This window comes from Opisthocomus hoazin, chromosome 2 (genome assembly GCF_030867145.1).
Source record: "Opisthocomus hoazin isolate bOpiHoa1 chromosome 2, bOpiHoa1.hap1, whole genome shotgun sequence".
Classification (NCBI taxonomy): Eukaryota; Metazoa; Chordata; class Aves; order Opisthocomiformes; family Opisthocomidae; genus Opisthocomus; species Opisthocomus hoazin.
The window spans coordinates 60,541,562-60,557,693 of record NC_134415.1 but is presented as its reverse complement, the minus strand read 5'-3'; the positions used below and the strand labels follow the sequence as shown (position 1 = coordinate 60,557,693).

The window sequence follows — 16,132 nt, the reverse complement described above, 5'->3', positions numbered from 1 at the left end:
TCTCAAGTGTCAGAGCTGGCACAAGAGCTAAAACTCTGACACGGGGATGTTTCCAGTCAGCCCAGCACGCCTCGTAGGTGTGCAGCTCCTCCTGGGAGGCAGTGGGAGGTGTGAGTGGGGCAGAAAGACGAGGCAGTACACAAACTTAATTGCTACATGAAGAACATTTTTATAGTTTAAAATTTTGTCTTCGAAGAAAGAAGGAGGAGGAAGGAAAAAGAGTCTGACTGGCTTTTAAACCCTGATGTACGTACGTTCAGCACAATGTATCACATACAGAGCAAATCAAAGCCAACTTAGCCTCAGCTTTTCTGCAGCTTTTTTCTCCCCTGCCTTTCCAGGATTACTAATTAATAGAGACCAGATGTCAAATACCTTAGTATGGCCTGAAATCTGGGATGCAAAGAGCCTGATCTGCTTACTGCCCTGGAGCCTCGGGTGCAAATTGAATTTAAGCATCACTATTGCTTTGCTAACATTTTGTATCCCTCTGCCCTTTAACCTGTTGTAAATAATGATACAAAGGAGAACAAGGTCCAACCATACAAGTACCTTCCTCTAACAATTTTTGCCAAATCTTCTTCTAAACAGTGATCAACAATAAGCAGGATTCCACAGACTTGCAGATACAACACAAAAGTAGAGAAAATGATGAGAAACAAGATTTTGAATTTAGATCTTTATTATACAGGCCCAAAGCTGTGGTCACCATGCAGTTACACTGTAATGGGAATGATCTTGCTGAAAGGATCTCACTGAACAAATGTAAAGAGACCACAGACTACAGCATTCCAAATAACTGGCAGTTTAATTTTTGAAAGAGCAAAAATAAATAAAGGAATGGCAAGTATGTCCTTTTCACATATGGTGGGGCATATACATACTCTTTCTTTTCTACAGCTATTCAAGAGACAAAATTAGCAAATACTGCCCGAAAACGCAGACCTTTCATGTGAGGGATCAGCTAACTTAGCTGTTTCTCTCTCCTTGGCTATCAGATCAAGCACACATTCAGATAGGTGCGTATGTCAAAAAAGAAATGCAACGGTGTGTTTCAGTTCTACTTCCTGCCCCTTCCTCCTCCTTTCAGGACACTAACAGGAAGCAGCTGGAGACACCTAGTCAAATAAAAGCCCTGGAACTTTTCCCTTCTGGCTTTCCATGATACTCTCATAATTTCAGGATTCATCACAAATCTAAAAAGTTTCAGGTGTCTCACAAGGACTTAATCATCTCTGGACTATAGATAGCCACAGTGACGAGCTGCACATAGACTGCACACATAGTGTTATGTTAAAGTGGTTATCTTTAAAAAAACAAAACATTTTTTAAAATCTGTAGATCAAAACAAAGCATGTCTTATTTCCTACAGGATTTTCTTGCAACCTGTTCTTCAATCATTTGCACTAGGAGATGCTACAAATGGTATTAGTTACAATATACAGTCCAGTGTCATCTTCTGGTCCAGCAGAAGAACCTGTTTCTCCGTTGGATGCAAAACTGTTCATCTGAGCAGATCATCCTCAACAGCACAAATATGGTCTAGAAACTCATAGAGTTTATGGTTTTAATTTATAAAATTAAACCTGCCCCAGACAGGTAATACTGGTATGTAAGTTTGCCACCCCTGGGTTCTGTCAAAAACGGGGTACTGAGGTGCTCAGAGACGTCTCAGTCTGCAGCGCTGGGATCCTTCTGGCACTTCAGACCCAAGACGCGATGTGATGCACGCTAGAACACGGGTGCACTTCTCACTTAACTCTGCAGAGCCTGGGCCATGGTAAGCTGCCAGAACCTCCTTCATCTTGCCTGTTGACAAAAGGAACAATAACTAGTCATCACTGGTTGCTGGAGCGTAATTCCGATTTTTAAAAAGCCCTGTAAAAGAGACCTTTTTTTTTTTTTTTTTAACCAGGCAATAGCAAATGTTTCATAAATCACAGATTTTTGGATAAAGTTTACAGTCTCTCTGTTAGCCACAAGATGCTTATGAGGGAGAAAGGCGTCTTATACTGCATGGTTCCTAAAATACTATCCAGGACTAAACAAATCATTATTTTACAAATATTGTTAGTTTTCCCCTTCAGTGCCCAGTAGCTTAGTTCCTTAAAATCTTCATTAAAATATTACCTCTGTAAAGAAGAGTTTCTAATAGCAGATTTTCTGGCTATAAGTTCTGTATTTTCTCTCACACACACTGTACACAAGATACAGTGTAAACAATTTAGAGGATTAATAAACAATTAATGAGTAAGAATCCAACAGATTAGTAAATGGCTTATGTAAATCTGGCATAGAACTATCTCTAACACATACTAGTCACATCCATTATGTATTGATAACAACTATTAATCATAACAGCTATCAATTCTTCATAAATGACTCACTGAATGGGCTTCACAGAACCAAGGGTCAGAAAAGACCACTAGCTTATCTAGTCTGATTTCCTGCCCATTATAATTTTTCCAGATAGTCCTCTGTGAAGTCCAGGCACTTTGGTTCTCAGAAAACCAAACTTCTAGTATCACAGATGGAGAAAAGGGAAGACCAAGAATACGCCTGCAATACAGATTTGCTACAGAACAGGTAGAAAGAGAGGCAGAGGTGCCTCTGGAGGGTGATTCACTCACTCCTTAGGTAATCTCGAAAACGTGTCCATCTTTTCTCCACAGACTACAAGTAGACTAAAGACCCAACTTTCTTATGGCTAGAATTGAGTTCTTTGTATCCTACCACAGGTATGTGACTGTGCTCACCTATTTATTTCACAAAGACCTTTCACAAAGCCATCAGACCCTAGTCGTTTTCAATCAATACCGACATGGGCAAAGTTAGAAAAAATATAATCGCTTCATTTTAATGTAAACGCAGAAGTCATGCAACAAATTCCAGAACTAATACTAAGTTTTCTATTACATACCCTGAAATTTTGTGGAGAGATCAAAAGTGCTTTTTGCATGTACAATTATTATCCTTATCATTTTCAGGTAGATAGAAATCATGAAAGAAATAGGGCTAGCAGGTAATTTGAGAGATCGCTTTGCCCACCCCTGACTTATGCCATGCCTGACGATGTTTGTTTAACCTTCTTTTAAGCATCTGCAGGGCTGAAGTTTCCATGAATTCGCCCTAAACAACCTATTCCAGGGCTCCACTTTTCCTTGCTACTTACATTTTTTTCCCGATGCTCATACTAAATCCTTGTTTAGATCTAAGCCTATTATTGCTTTCCTGTACCAACAGCACTACATGGCAGCTAAATCACTTCCTCTTCAGAGTCACCTCTCGCTATATGAAGGCCGCTATCATGCCTTCCTTCCCTCATTCCATCTCGAGACTAAACGACCCTCCAACGTTTCCTTGAAGGCCCACATGTTTTAGATTTCTGAGCCCGCTTCGCTCTCTTGTTGGATCCTACCCGAGCCGCAGTTCCTGCAAGCGGGCAACGCTCTTCCACTTGAAGCCTTAGCAGTGCTGAGTAGAGCAAAATAACTACATTTTATGCTTCATTACTCCCCTTCCTGCAGCCCACAGTAGCGCTGGCCTTGTTTGCAGGAGCATGACATCGCTGATGCATGTTCATCTTGGGATCACTATGACACTGGGTCTTTGCTGCAGAACTGCTGCTTGGCCAGTCATTTCGCGTCCATATTTATGTGCAGCTGATTATCTCAAGCTGTATGCACAGTTCTGCATTTGCTCTAATTGAACTGCTGGAAAGCCAGTATTTTCTAGGCTACACCACCACTTTATCAAAGTTATTTTCAATTGCCTTGCTTCCAGCGTGCTTTTTCTGTTCCATGAATTTATTCACTGTACTTTCGAACCTTTCATTCAAGCTGTTCTGTGAGAATACTGAATAGTACCAGAACAAGCAAGAACACTTGCAGAACGGCACTTAATGGTGTATCGAGAACCACTCTCTGCGCATGGTTTCCAAATCACTTATGCACTCACATAATAATAATTTATTCTAGCCCAGTTTCCCGAGCACACGTGAGAATAATAACAACTTAAATATTTTGCAGTTATACAGGCTTGTTCAAATAAAGCAGATCATACTAGTAAATATCTTTTACAATGAAGTATTGTATACACTTAGAAAATGAAAGCATTATGGAGAAAAGATTTCAAGTGAGAATATGGTCTTGCTGACAACTGATTATACATCTATATAGCTACTTCTATGAAGTATGTGCTGTACTGGAATATTGTTCAATTTAGGCTTAATGGAAGTTTTTCATAGACTCTTAAAATTGAGGTTTGTTCAGTGGAAACCTCCACTGAGAAGGCAACAAAGACATCCCGCTACAATATCTCTTTTGGAAATTAATCAGTCGCACAGCTTCATAAAACCCCAAGCTGCAAAATTACTATTTACTATTTATCTTGCATAAGTTCTTGATCAGAAACATACTGAACAAAGACTGGTCATACTGAGCCTTTCAAAGAAAGGAATACAATTTACATGAATCTTTATAGAGATACAAGCCAATTCCACAAATACAGGAGGCACAGATCACTTTTCTTACCTAATTTGGGTTATTTGGCAGACCTTTTCTACTTCTCACTCTATGATATATTCTGCTTTTGCTACCTGAGTGACTTAGAAAAACGAAATATCTTGCTTCCTGAGGCAGAGACAGAGCCTCCAGTTCCTTCCCAGTGATGTGCAACATTGTATTTTCCGTTCTGGACTGGAAGAATTGGAGGGCAGCAGAAGTTGAAATACAAACTAGTCAGTAAATACACCACAAAGTCGACCTTCAGTTAACAAGAAATTTGATTTGATATTTAGGGACAGATCCCATTGGATTTCCAGTGAAAAGAGAGAGACTGACTTTCCTCTGAAAAGTATGTGGTTACAGAGAGACAGCAGCACAAAGAGCACACATGAATACTTTTGACTTTCTTCAGTGGAAAAGAAGGAAACAGGAGCAGTAAAGATGGGCGAGACAGCCTGACCCAGGACCGCTCGTGACATACAGCCCGTTGTCTGACCACCGAGGCAGAGAAGGATTCCCACAAAAAACTCGCTCGTTATGGGAAGTCAAAAGTCCTGAGGCTGAGATAAACCAGATGTCTGCGCCTCTCTGAGAACAGCTCTAGGGACTTTAAATTATAAGGATTTAAGAGACTTCACCGAGAATCACAGGCATCCAGATACCAAAATTACCTTCATCTTTTTGTCAGAGTCAGGGCTAGGATTTCCGACCTTTCCTGGGATCAAGACTTTTGCCAACAATGGAAGGGAAAGACAAACTGCTCAGTCAGAAACACAGCTGAGAGAAAACCCGGGCAGCAGCTCGCTCAGGAGCAGGAGAGCTGACACCCTGCTGACATGGAAAGATGTAAGTGTCATGGTGACACTTCTGTTAAAAGATCATCGCTGTTCTCTTTTGTGATCCAGAAACGAAATCTGCTCAGCTTGTCTGCTTCCCAGGCAAGGAAAGGTGAACTGCTAGGAGGCGAACCCTTTCTGTGCACTGACGACGCAGTCATCTCCTGGCAGAGACAGGGGGACGAGGGGGACGGCACCATCCCGCTCAGTGTTTGAACTGTCCCGTCCCTGTCTGGTTATGCAGATCTCGGCTATGATACGGGAAAGGGCTGCATGTACTTTGAAGAGCCCTGAGCTCTAACACGTGGACAGGATACTGCTCCATTCCTCCAAGACCATTGAAACCTGCATATGAGGTCACCCAAGTGAGTTTCCCAACCCAGAAACATGGATCTGATGATACCCCTCTGGGGAAGAGGGAGGAAGAAGAGAGGCACTGGTCTGTGGGCACCAGCTGGGTTGTGCCACCACAATGGGACGCATCTCAGAGGCCCAAGGGGTAGGCCAGGCTGAGCGCAGCCAAAGCCTGTGACGCATGAGGCAAAGCTGGGCACGTGATGGCGGAGGTGCACCCCATCCATGGGCAAAAAACACAAAGCGGATGGGTTGATATACTGTGACCTGAAACCATCTAGGCTGGAAATAAAGACAATTGCTCTGCAGTAATTCTACAGTGGTCCAAAACCCTTGTGCAATACTGCTGGATGTACTTGAAACATCCAGTGCATTTTTTTCCTGTGTGACTGCTGCTTTTCCTTGGTCACTGTTCCAAAGTTGCACACAGAGGTGCAACTCCAACGCACAGAAAATTTCTTCTTATGAAGAACCTCAAACAACGTGTAGGGGAGCTGCTCCAGTCATATGGAACAGGGTGGGGGGCCACTCACCCCACCTGGGCTGGGTACCCAAGGATGGGACTCAGTTATCTATGCTTAGATGCCTACTGCCTTTCCAGATGCCCTAAAAATTTCCTGTCTCGTTGGCATGGGAACCATCAGGACATCTTTAATGGCACTAGACACTACTGTTTAGGCAAGCAAACCTGTGATAAATGTCACATGCCCAGCCAGAGTTGTCTAGAGCCAGTCAACGAGGGGAGGAGAATTTGTCCCGTGCTCGCTTAAGTGCCTAACACGAGGCGCAGGAGCAGCCGTAAGAGGTGTGCGGGTGTCCCACCACCACTGTTTAGCGCTCGCTCTACACGACAGAGTGAGCAGTCAAAACAGTCAGCTCTGCAGTGTAAATGTTTTGCAACGGTAAAGTTAAGCAAGAGGAGTCCCACATATTTTTTTCAGGAGCAGAAATAGGAGTCTGTATATAAACCAGTGTAATGTTAGTGTGTTGACTGACAGAGGGAAAACTAGTAATGCTCACTGTAACTAAGACTGAAGTTACCAAATACAGATTAATAGCAAATGCAGAACTTTTCCTGGTGTTAGCAAGCAGCATAAAACCTACATAATTTAACTGACTTTAAATTTCAGTGAAAGTTTATGGATAGAGAGTAGACTGCTGATAATGAAATACCGCGATCTGTTTGTTCCTTCAAGTCAAATGTCTCAGCCTTCACAGTAAGGAAATGCTGATGATTGCATGTACTTTAAATTATGAAGCCCCTGTACCTGATGTTAGAGAAGACTCTATGAAGGTAACAATAATATTTTGAACATCATGTGATGTTACATATTTTGGTGTCACATCTAAAGAGGCAGTAGGAAATTTGAAACGATGATGGTGTTTTCTATGAGTCAGTCTAACGGGTTTTTTTGGAAAAAAATGAGCAGTGATGTTCAAGATCTGAATTACTGTATTATTTCTGTACCTGTATACAAAAAGATTCTTGCAGTTTTTTTTTTTAAACAAATTAACAGGCAAACATTAAGCAGAAGCATTAGAATATATCTAAGAGTTTTGATATCATAAAGATATCAGGGATACAAGAATAAAGGGAAGCTACAATGTGCTAAATTCAAACTATGTTTAACTACAATGGGTAACAAAATCTCTAAACTTTTAAAGAATTTATTTAGAAATGTATCTTAAAACTAGCAAGGATCTTCCAGTTTAACAATCACTTAAACCACCTTCAAATATGAGAAAATCCTACACTAGACAGAAAAATTAGTGTATATTATTCTTTAAACCAATTTAAAATCATTAGAAAGAACTTATAAAACATGATTTAAAAATCTGCTTAACTTTAAAAGTTTTTCTGCATTGGATATGGTGGTGTACATGGTATCAGTTACAAACGAACAGCCCAGTGGCACACTGCATTCCTTAGTTCAGAGCCGATTAGGGTACCAAGTGACATTCTGGTTGCCAGTCCCCCAAAATACAGGCTGGGACTCAGCAACTTTTTATGGGAGTGGGTGAGTTCTGCGCTGCAGGGGGAATTCCACAGCCTTGCAAAAGTTTTCCCTTGTGTGTAGCTGAAAATGCATGTACTGCACTGCACAAGCCAACAACTGTAGCCACCTCTGACCTCTTCATTTTCTTCCTCTCCTTTCAGGTAATCTATGCCTGTTTTCTTCACTCCATACATATCGTCCTTCAGCGGGGATTCTGTAATCCAAACTATATCCTCATTGCAGCTGTGCAAACTCTGGCCCAACTCAGTCCTTGGCTTTATCAAATCCAGTGCTGTCAACTCTGGAGAGTTTCTTGCGAGCTCCATGACATGACGTTTTTCTGTAAAGTTTCTCATTCTGAAGAGAGCTGCTCATTTGAGAATCTAAGTTTTCATCTTTCAGTCTATTTTTATATGCTCATAGATGCAAAGAAAAGGTACAAAATGCGATTTTTAGGTGCTGATAGGCTCAAAAGAGGCTGAGAAATACAGAAGGCAAAATAAAAGGGCTTTCTAAAGCCTTAAGATTTCACGATTTTAAAGTCAATCTCATAATTTTTGAAGACACAATTTTCGAATGTTTGACATTTGCAAGACAAGAAACATCCCCATCTTCTGTCTTCCAGCTCTGCAGGCTGAAGCAGTTATCTTGCTCTGCCTTGCCATGAGGGAGACAAAGATTTATGTTCGTTTTGGTGTATGTCTACACAGTTACGTGACTGAATCTTGACCACAAGCCAACTCTTCACGTACTTGCTAGAACACTTTATCTACATTCAAGCCAAACAGTGCTCATCCGGGTGGCTCTGGTATGGCAGAGGGTGTGAGCTGTAAACTGCAAACAACACCTCAAGGTGTTAATGAAGAGCAGCCTTAATCTCTCCTCAGCCAGGCTCGACTGTGTGAATGCTTCTGGTTTGCTTCAAGGCAAAGGCACATCCACAAACACAGCTGGGGCGGCTCAAGCGAACCCTTCTCCACGGCACTGAAGCAGTGAGGACAGGCTCACTGCAAGAGCATCCCCACCACACAGCCACATGTTCCCTGGGAGAGCTGGGAGCCGACAGTACAGCTGCTCCCATGCTCCATCAGCCCTGCGGGATAAGCCTCAAACTAACCCGGACCTCTTCGCCTTGCAGGAGCCAGGGCAGCCTACGGGTGGCCGTGACCGATTTAGGGAGCTGTTTGCTGCCCGGGTGCAGGTGAATGTAACTTGTCCCAAACCGCCAGCACCTCTCTCGCCCCACAGGCAGGTCAGGTGCCGCCGCCTCCCAGTTGTGGGCCTGGGGCGTTCCTGTAACTGGTTGCACTGAGACAAAGTAGATAAAAAGTCATTGCACAATTACTGAATATCAGCCAGAATCAGCTAACAAATCGTTTGCCAGCAGCACAGAGCAGCTCCCTGTACTGTCTCAAAGCAGTAAGTGATGGCTGGGCTTTCAACAACATGCAGGAAGCAAGCTGAAACCCAAATTAGTATCCCTGCCCTGAAATGGACTTGAAGCTCTTACACCTCTCTGAGCTTTTGTCAGGGCTGTACCACACCGATGGCGTGCGGAGATCCTGAGACAACCAGCAAACCTAGATTTTTCTTCTCTCTCACAGCTGAAATGTCTTGCTTTTTTGCTATCGTGTCCCACCTCACTGAATACCTATGAGCGTCTGGTTCCCGAAGGCAGTCTCAGGAGCATTCAAAACCGTCCATAGCCCTTTGCTGTGTGGAATAGGAGGGGTACAAAGGAGGGGAACAGAAGACAGAACGGTCTCAGTGCGCAGGCTCCTCCTATTTCTTTCCATTAACTTGCCAAGCTCTATCTAAAAGTTGGGGGGGGGGTTTCTTTTTTAAGATATTTTTGCTTACTGTTCCAGAAATTAATTGCTTTGATGGCTAGAATTTTTTTCCTCATTTCCAGTTTACACTTATTCATGACCAACTTATATCCCTGAGGTCTGTGTCTACAATAAGCAGATTTTCTGGTTTTTTGGGTGTGCACTACTTGAAGGCAGTTAGAGAGATCGTGATCACAGTCTCTTTCCTAGGCTTCCTTTTACTAGGTTAAGTCAACACCTGTTAGCATCCTCTTGCCTCTTAGTCTTCTTGTTCTTTCTCTAGCTTGCCTCTGAGTCTCTTTCAGATTGATTTAATCTTTCTTGAACATGGGTGATGAGACTTACATACCTCACCCTACAAAGGCTGGTTTAGGAGACTGGTTGAGAGTCCCTTGGGAGGCAGTCCTGATGGACAAAGGAGTCCAGGAAGGCTGGATATTCTTCAAGAAGGAAGTCTTAAAGGCACAGAGCAGGCCATCTCCATGTACCAAAAGACGAGCCGGTGGGGAAGAAGAGCAGCCTGGCTGAACAAAGAGTCTTGGCTGGAACTCAGGAGAAAAAATAGAGTTTATGACCTTTGGAAGAAGGGACAGGCAACTCAGGACTACAAGGATGTTGTGAGGTTATGCAGGGAGAAAATTAGAAGGGCCAAAGCCCAACTTGAGCTTAATCTGGCTACTGCCATAAAAGACAATAAAAAATGTTCTATAAACACATTAGCAATGAAAGGAGGGCTAAGGGGAATCTCCATCCTTTATTGGATGCAAGGGGAAACATAGTGACAGAGGATGAGGAAAAGGCTGAGGTACTTAATGCCCTCTTTGCCTCAGTCTTTAATAGTAAGACCAGTCGTCCTCTGGGTACCCAACCCCTGAGCCGGAAGACAGGGACGGGGAGCAGAATGAAGACCCCGTAATGCAAGGGCAAATGGATAATGACCTGCTACACCCCTCAGACACACACAAGCCTATGGAGCCGGATGGGATCCACCCAAGAGTACTGAGGGAGCTGGCAGAAGTGCTCACCAAGCCACTTTCCACCATTTATCAGCAGTCCTGGCTAACCAGGGAGGTCCCTGTGGACTGGAATAATAGCAAATGTGATGCCTATCCTGAAGAAGGGCCGGAAGGAGGATCCCAGGAACTACAGGCCTGTCAGTCTGACCTCAGTGCTGGGGAAGATTATGGAGCAGATCATCTTGAGTGCCATCACACGGCAGGTACAGGACAACCAGGTCATTATGCCCAGTCAGCATGGGTTTATGAAAGGCAGGTCCTGCTTGACTAACCTGATCACCTCTGTGACAAGGTAACCAACTTCGTGGATGAGGGAAAGACTGTGGACGTTGTCTACCTAGACTCCAGTAAGGCCTTTTACACCATTTCTGACAGCATTCTCCTGGAGAAACTGGCTGCTCATGGCTTAGAGAGGTGTACTCTTTGCTAAGTAAAAACCTGGCTGGATGGCCGGGCCTGAAGAGTTGTGAATGGAGTTAAATCCAGCTGACAGCCGGTCACAAGTGGTGTTCCCCAGGGCTCAACACTGGGGCCAGTTCTGTTGAGTATCTTTACCAATGATGTGGATGAGGGGATCGAGTACACCCTCAGTCAGTTTGCAGATGACACCAAGTCAGGCAGGAGAGTTGATCTGCTCGAGGGTAGGAAGGCTTTGCAGAGTGGTCTGGACAGACTGGATCGATGGGCCAAGACCATCTGTGTGAAATTCAACAAGGCCAAATGCCGGGTCCTGCACTTGGGTCACAACAACCCCGTGCAACGCTACAGGCTTGGGGAGGAGTGGCTGGAAAGCTGCCCAGCGGAAAAGGACCTGGGGGTGTTGGTCGACTGTCGGCTGAACATGAGCCAGCAGTGTGCCCAGGTGGCCAAGAAGGCCAACGGCATCCTGGCCTGTATCAGGAATGGTGTGGCCAGCAGGAGTAGGGAGGTGATCGTGCCCCTGTACTCGACACTGGTGAGGCCGCACCTCAAGTACTGTGTTCAGTTTTGGGCCTCTCACTGTAAAAACGAAATTGAGCTGCTGGAGTGTGTCCAGAGAAGGGCAACAAAGCTGGTGACGGGCCTAGAGCACAAGTCTTACGAGGAGCGGCTGAGGGAACTGGGGCTGTTTAGTGTGGAGAGCAGGAGGCTGAGGGGAGACCTTACTGCTCTCTACCACTACCTGAAAGGAGGTTGTAGTGAGGTGGTTGTTGGTCTCTTCTCCCAGGTAACTAGTGATAGGATGAGAGGAAATGGCCTCAAGTTGTGCCAAGGGAGGTTTAGATTGGATATTAGGAAAAATTTCTTCACCAAAAAGTTTATCAAGCATTGGAACAGGCTTCCCAGGGAGGTGGTGGAGTCACCATCCCTGGAGGTATTTAAAAGATGTGTAGATGTGGCGCTTAGGGACCCGATTTAGTGGTGGACTTGGCACTGTTAGGTTAACAGTTGGACTCAACGATCTTAAAGGTCTTTTTCCAACATAAACAATTCTATGATTCTATGATAAAGGCACTGATAACTCCACTACATCTACTGGAGATACATTGCTTGATTGGTCCTAAAACAGAATTTTACATTATGTTTTTTTACACAGCTGTATTACACCAATGGCTTAGAGACATCTCACAACTAATAAGCATATTTTGGTTTTCGCTCATTTTGCTGCCTCCAAAAGGTAACTGCAGAAACTGTGTTTATTTCTTTAAATGCCTGACTTTATATTTGTACTACTAAATTTCATCCCGGTCTTTCAGCATCTCCTTCAGATGAAAGGTACCCCTCTGCAGTTGCCCTCTAGCGTTTTACCTATCTGCAAAATGAATGTGTTTGCTGTGCCTACATGCCCCTCTGCTGTCTAGGAATTGTGTCTTCTGCCTGAGGTTAGCCACACAGTGGAGACCATCAGCTTCCTGCCCACATGCCCGTCACAGTTCCCACTCTGCAACGGAAATACCATTTCCAATACCTGCCATGCAGGAATTGCGTCCTTGGTGAATATATAGCCATGAAATGTGAACATTGCGACGCAGAGCTTCTCTTAAAGATCCTGACAATTTCTTGAAAATATCAGTCTACATTTAAATGTAATTAATTATAGCTTTAATTAGCTTTAATTCATGCCTTAACTTCATTTTAGGTACAAGTTATGATCTTTCATTACTTGTGGTTTCTCTGTGACCTTAGCTGCTATTGATCAGAAAGCCAATAATTCCAGTGCTGACTCTGTCTTGTTGGGCCTGGTACTAAAAATATTTTGGCACCTTTAATTAAAATTTATAAATTATGTAAACAGAATGTCTCTTACTCCCATACTCTTCTTATTCTATAAATGTCTCTGTATTGATGGTAGATCCGTCCCGCATTAAATAAGCAGACCATATTCTTCCTGTAGGTCATTTTCTTTCAGATCATTAGCTCAATTTTCTACTCCGCTGTCTCTCTGCAAATTCTAAAAACATTGACTGAATCTATATCTGTGTTACTGCGCATCCATTTCAGTTATTCCAATCAAATACCACAATATATAAAAAATGCCTCAGATGATAATCATTATGGGACGACAGAGCTCTAGGGCACAGGCAAGGCTCTTGCACCTGTTGAAGCCCACTGGCTGCTATTGTGCCAGCTATGGCCTCTCAGCGACTTACTATTAAATCCGTACTGGAGGTTTAACTGGATGAACTGTTCAACAGATTTTGTTTCTACATTCACTCATATTACATTTTAGAATGCCTAAATCTAGCTGTTAAAAAAAAAAAAGACTAACCTTTAATATCATTCTTAACAAAAAACAACTGAAATAGTTCTATACAAATAAGTATGATAATTAGCAAAATACTTAAGTAGCAGTATTATTCACACTAGTGCAAGAACCCAAAGAAATCTTAATGGAGAAGACAAAAGAATTTATTATTTTACCAGCTACTGAGCTCAACTTTCTCTTCTAAAATACAGACCCAGGCACTCTTCATGTCAACACAGAAACATCTCCATCACCACTATTCTTCTCCATTAACTCTGACAAACAAAAACTTTGACCCATTTTTAAGCAATGGTAGTTGCATTTGCTTGATACCACTGCTTTTAAAATGATCCCTTTTGCACATGATCACTTCTAAAAGCTTGTGAAGTTCCAAAGTTGTCGGGCATTCAATACTAGATCCTCAAAAATCTTCAGCTTTTTCAAACACTCTGTTGTCAGTAGACACTATTTTTTCAAGAAATAGGAAAATTAAATTCAACTTCAGTTGTGCTGAGACAGTATTTTTTTCTAAAAAAGACAATCACTAGAGCTTTTGTTCCTCAGGTCCATCACAGACCACGCGATCTACAGAAAGTTATCCATCAGCTCCATTCGGTGGAGGAACGCAGCCTGCTCTGGATGCCAAGGAACTCCAGAGAGCAACACAGCCAAATTCATATCATTCCTGTTCACCAAAGAATTTAAACCAGAAATATTCTTGCTAATTACTATAATATTTTCTTACTGTAACTACTATCAGCATTTCTGAAAAGATCTGATATTATGCACAGCATGAAAATATATTAACAAATTGTCTGAGGCAGAGGAAGACCAAGAAACTTCAGAGGATAGTTGGTTTCTAATCAGATTAAGCCGTTAAGAATATTAAATTCAAAAATAAGCTGAAGACCCTTAATTTTACCTTGAAGACACATTCTGTTTCTTCTTTTGAACAAAAATTCAACACAAAGGAAAATTCCTTTACTGTAAGCAAAGCTTTTAGTAAATAAAACAAGGCATTGCAATAGAAGGTGTTGAAGATGTACTAAAAAGAACAGTCTATCTCAATGCCAAAACAGCATTAAAAAAAAAAGGGGCGGAAGTAAAAAAAGTGCAATAAACTTCTTAACTGTTAGGTCGTGCTCTTTGGCTCATATCACTAACAGAAAAATCTTGCTACCAGTATTTCATTAGTAATTCTGCTATTATAAAATGAACCAGTATATATTTTTTTCTCTAATTGTAGAACATGTTTCTGCAGTGATATAAATAGTTGGAAAAACGTATGTACTGTGGACAACAAACACATCTGACTAGAAGTAAATATGTACAATATAATGGAGATAATTGAGTGTGAAGGCTTAATCAATCCAAAGAAAACTTTATCCTCATAGCTACTTCAGTTATTGAATTCCTACATATGTGGGCATAAGATTGGTGAAATATAGTATTCACCTAAAATACACGCTTATTGTATTTCTTGAACAGTTTCAGCCTAGGAAAATTGAGTCTGGTGCCTTTAAATACAACTTTTTTGGAGATTCCTAAGAATGCAGAGGACTTTCCAAAAATGTCATTTGTAAAGGGTTTTTTCGTGAGTGCGGTGCTGCCAAATATTTTTACCACTAAAGAAATGCTATTTCAGCTGCATTTGAGCAGAGTAATAGTGGTAGCTAATGGCCTATTCAGTTAATCATAGTTATTCACTCCCTGGAAATGCCTCAGAATATAATAAATGTTTTGTTTTCTTTGTGGACTCTTAAATTACAGGCATTATATAATACCCATGATATATAACCTATCAGTACGAATACAAACTGAATCCAAAACCACTCCCCTAAAATAATTCTAATATTTGGAGCCTCCAAGGAAAGAAAAATGCTGTTGTTACCCACAGAGCTACTGAAATAGCACTGATAGCAGGGTAAGAAACAGCAATAAAGAAAGTTCTGGTTTAACTAAAATGTGGCTATTTGTCATACATTTACAGAGGTCTGAAATAACTATTACAGAACATTTTTTAAACCAAGAAAACAAGAAACATGCTGAAATAGCTGAACCGCATACATCCTTTCCTACAGGAAAAAGGCTGCAGATGTAGGGCTGCAGTTTGGCCCATAAGAGACAGATCAACCATAAAGTTTTCACTCTGACCAGTGCTCTCATTGGGTGTTCTACCAATGTAGGATTTATCTTGTTCACCTCTTTTTTTACATTCACATAGGTTGTAGAAGTTCCTGTCAGACTTAGCTCTGCTTTGTTCGCTGCTCAGGGAAGATTATATTTATTACGCTGCATGCTCACCACCTGTCACAAGGGTAAGGTCATAGGTGGTTATACCTCATCTCTTTGTGGTTGCCATTATACTGATGAGGCACAGAACCCCTTTTAGTTTCTTCAGCCAGTTTCTTCCAGATGTATTTTTAAAAGCTGCAGAATACTTTTTAAAACAATGTTAGGCTTCCAAGGTCAGACTAGGCTGTGTTTTTTAGTTGCAATTGCTTTGCAGAAAGGATTAGATTACTAGCTCATAAAAATATTCCCCTGGCTATTCCAGGCAGTGAAGACAACCTCCAACACAGTCTTCCGTTGACTTTCTGGATGCAAGAACTCCTCTATGAAAGCATGCAAAAACTCAAAAGGCTTTCAAAATAAGAATATGGACAAAGCTTGGTATTAAACACCTCTTTTATTTCTCCTGGAAAGAAAGACACTCAGGTATTTGCTGAAGAAGTAATCTGGCAGGCCACAAAGTGATAAAAGACATTGCACAGGTGGTGGTGGTCGAGCTTTAACTTTAGTTTTGTAAAAGAACTGTTAAGAATTTAGTGATGAACAGAAAATCAAATGAAACGGATTATAAAATGAGA

General features: G+C 41.9%; 1 protein-coding gene across 1 annotated transcript in view; it reads right to left on the bottom strand.

The window, feature by feature from the left end:
• Window positions 1–694: 694 nt before the first annotated feature.
• Window positions 695–16,132, bottom strand: part of SCAF8 (SR-related CTD associated factor 8) — a 107,213-nt gene continuing 91,775 nt past the window's right edge. The window contains exon 21 of the mRNA XM_075413837.1: window positions 695–1,809. The gene's annotated coding sequence lies outside the window, so the exon portion shown is untranslated. The remainder of the gene's footprint in view (window positions 1,810–16,132) is intronic.